The sequence below is a fragment of the Tupaia chinensis genome, unplaced genomic scaffold (assembly GCF_000334495.1).
Source record: "Tupaia chinensis unplaced genomic scaffold, TupChi_1.0 Scaffold144270_1, whole genome shotgun sequence".
In the NCBI taxonomy this organism is placed as follows: Eukaryota; Metazoa; Chordata; class Mammalia; order Scandentia; family Tupaiidae; genus Tupaia; species Tupaia belangeri.
Genome location: NW_006204128.1, coordinates 133,055 through 136,734, shown reverse-complemented (window position 1 = coordinate 136,734; position 3,680 = coordinate 133,055). Strand labels below are relative to the sequence as shown.

At 48.6% G+C, this 3,680-nt stretch overlaps 1 pseudogene; it reads right to left on the bottom strand.

Moving 5' to 3' along the window:
* Positions 1–854: 854 nt before the first annotated feature.
* LOC102491294 (BTB/POZ domain-containing protein KCTD1-like) lies at positions 855–1,816 on the bottom strand (annotated as a pseudogene).
* Between the last annotated feature and the right edge of the window lie 1,864 nt (positions 1,817–3,680).

Below are 3,680 nucleotides of genomic sequence, written 5' to 3'. Positions count from 1 at the left end.
ATTTATCTATCTAAAATTTTCATTTTCTGGCTCTAAATTGTGAAGCATCTCACTACTAAACTTTGCCTTTCCTTTCTTTTCTTTTTCATTTTCTAAACAGAGTTTATTGTATTTAATATATTATCAAATTTGAAAATTGATAGGAAAGCAGCAGACGCAAAATGGAGCAACTCTAACAAGTAATAATTCTGGCCCTGTTGCAGAACTGAGCCGTTCAAGAACAAAGTAAAGTTCGCATCTATGAGGTGGACAGAAAAATGTGACTTCTGTACAAACTACATTTAAGATCTCCCGTCTAATGTCTCCCAAATGCAGTGAGAGTTTTTCTCAAGTCCTGCCTGGTCCCTGCCCAAGAGAAATGTGAAACCTCAGTATGCAAAGAAACTGGACTCAAGGTGTCTGTTTTTGTTTCTGTTTTATTATTTATTTATTTATTTATATGTAAAAGGAAAAGAAACAATGGCTGGCTGTTGGCAATAAAAAGTGTAACTGTCTTCTCCACTCATGCCTTTTAGTGGTCAGTGGCCTTGGGAGGCCCAGGACACTTCCTGGCCATTACAGCGCTAACTGGAGCTATCATGCTGCTGCTTCTTTTGCATTTCCTTCCTTTTGACATATATATATACACACACACACACACACACACACACACACACACACACATATTTTACACCTTGAGGATGCCACTATTCCAATTGTTCCTATATGAATACAGGTGTGGTCTCTAGTGGATGTCAACGTGTCTTTTATTCAACTTTAGGTCCAGGACTTGGGTCCAAAGGCACACGGACATCCCTTGTTTGTTTGTGTTATTTGTCGTGTATGTTTTCCTTTCTGCAGAAGAAGTATGTCTATTAGTCCAGAGGCTCCTGCTTTATCTGGATGACAGGGGACCGGTGGGTGATGCTTCGGTCCCCGCTAGAGGAAGTATGTGCTGAACCTGGGACGAGTCCACCCCTCCCCGACAGGAGCCCACGGTTTCAAAGCCTCTTTGCTGCAACCTCGCAAGGACCTGGGCTGAGTTGAGGTGACAGCAGCCACTTAGTGGAAACCTGATGACATATGTAGTCATGATTCCAGCCTGCACTGAGAGTTACACATCACGTCATTGCTCTGTGGAAACACTGCCATCAAGGATTTGTCTCCAACGAGTGAGTCTTCCTCCAAGGTCTGGGCCACACGCACCAGGAGGCACTCACAGGGCCTTGAAAAGCAGCCAACTGCTCGATCTTGCTTTCATCTTTCCATTTCCAACAACATGGCTGCAGTTGGAAATATTTTGCCTCTTCACATAACAAAGTATAGTCTTTGAAATCATCAGGCTTGAGGAGTTTTGATCTTGGAAGAAAATTCAAGATATACCTGAACATCTGTCCGTCTCTGTCAATGAAATAAAGCTGAGACTGTCCAACAATGGGCTCTGTACCAGCAAAAATCTTCCTAAGGGGCCAATGGCGGCTTAAACTCATGCGGGGTGCATGTTTGTGTGCCCAAGATGCCGAGAGAAGAACGGAGAAGGGATTGCAGTGTGGCCAGCCACTCCCCCACCCCCAGCAGGGTGATTTCTTGCTTTCTGTCTCTGTCTCTGTCTTTCTGGTGAGCGCACGTGCCCTATAGGAAAAACCTCTCCAAAAAAGAAAATGTCTTCCGATACTGGATTCAGGGTATTCGGTGAGGGTAGCCGGGTGCTGGTGTGTAGGTGGCGCCCCACCTCCGTGTGGATGGCCGCACTGGATTTTGTGAGTTGTGCTGGAGTAGGAAGGCCTTGGTTGTTGAGTAGAGCTGCAGGGGATCTAGTGATCGGAGGTCTGGGCATACTGGGCAATCTGTGGCTCTGGTGGAGTGGCACGGGCTGGGAGGGCGGAGTGGTCTCTCTTCTCCAATGCCAGAGGAGCAGTGCCCCTTCCTTGGCCCCTCACTGCACCGGGCGGCCCGAGTGCTGCTGTGAGACGCCTGTGTGTGGCCGCACGCAGCGAAGCAGAGCAGGCAGGTCTGACTTCTCTATCAGCAGCCATTGCATGAGGAAGCCAGGTCTCCCTTCACGGAGTCTGGAGAAGCCAAGGAGTGATGGTCCAGCGTGGTGCTTATCCGCCAGGCCCGGCTCCCCACCCCTTCTCACATAGATGGAGCCAGCCGGCAGCTGAGGGGCAGTTCCAGCCAGGATTCAAGAAAGGCGGCACTCGAGAAATGTTAACAGGCCTAACGGCCGCAAACTTTGCAAAGTAAAAGACTTTAGTGTTTATCGTGGACATAACATTTATAGGACAATAAATGTAGTATGATTTGTTGTTCTCGCCAGCTGCTTAGCACACGCCTCTTCTCAGAATCTTTTTTTAAAAGCTTCTTTCTTTCTTTCTTCCATGAGAAAGAGACACAAAAGAGAGAGAGAAAGGGGAAAGGTACCCCAAAGGGGTCTTGATGCAGCAGTCCCCCCAGCCCAGCCAAGCTCAGACCATGGGGTCTCCTGGTGCCAGCACTGAACTGTCTTGTGTCGGTCAGCCCCTCACAGATGGTCACAGGTGGTTAGTGGTGGGCCGTCTTCCAGCCCCTCGGTTCTAGCATCTTAGTGAGGGTGATTCCTCACATTAGACAAACCACCCTCCTTGCCACTGCATGCAGGTAAGTGACATATTAGAGTTATCCAGGGAAGCAGAGCCGATAGGTTAATCAGATAGATTCAGATTTAGAGAAACTGGCTCATGCAGTTGTCAGGGTTTGCAAGAACAAAAGCGAAGTTGGCAGGCTGGCTGGAGATTCCGGCTGGAGCCTAGGCTGCAGTCCGAAGTGCAGGCAGAATCTCCATGATGCACCCTGGAGGCAGGATTGCCTTCTATTCAGGAGGCCTTAGTCTTTGCTTTTAAAGCTCTGGGCTGATTAAATGAGGCCCCCCATGCAATGGAGGGTAATCTGCTTTCCTCAATCTCTACTGATTTAAACGTTAATCATATTTAAATGTTAATCATTTAGCCTGGCTTGACCAGGGGACGGGTGGGTGTAGCTCTGCCAAGTTGACACATAACATTAACCATTGCAGGTACCTGGGTTCCCTCCACCAGAAGTACCTGGACCAGCCTCTGGCTCAGGAGCTGGTGTTCCAAAGAAACGGGCCCAGGGACTTCTTCCTGAAGAGGGCATGGCATGGGCAGTGCCCCTCTCAGGGGTAGCTGTGGGGCCTCTAGCAGGGCCTGGTGCTGGGGATGGGCAGCGGGGAGGTCTCCCTTGGCTCCGTAACCTCAGCTGCTCATATTCCAGGCTGTGGGAGATACTTTGAGTATCTTGATATCCTTTGCTATTGGATCATCGGAAAAGTCATGACACATTTTTGCATAGGAAAACAGAAAAATCTGTCGTGACTTTTCTGACAAACCAATAAATTCCTTCTGAATTAGCTGAGTTCATTTCCGTAAAGTACAAGAGACCCAGGAAGTCAGGTGAAGTGGTCCTGAGAGCTGCTCCCTGGGACAGTCCACTTGTCCACCGTGTCGGGTGCACTGGGCAAGAAGGCCTTTGAGAAGCAAGGGAAGTGCTCATTACACAGGGCTGTCAAAACACTCACAGAAAACTCACATTATACAGGACCAGCAATTGGCGTAGTGGTTATATCTCTGGACTCTCACGTAGTTGACCGTGGTTCAAGTCCAAGACCTGGTGGCTTAAACTCAAGCTGGGCATGTGTGCAT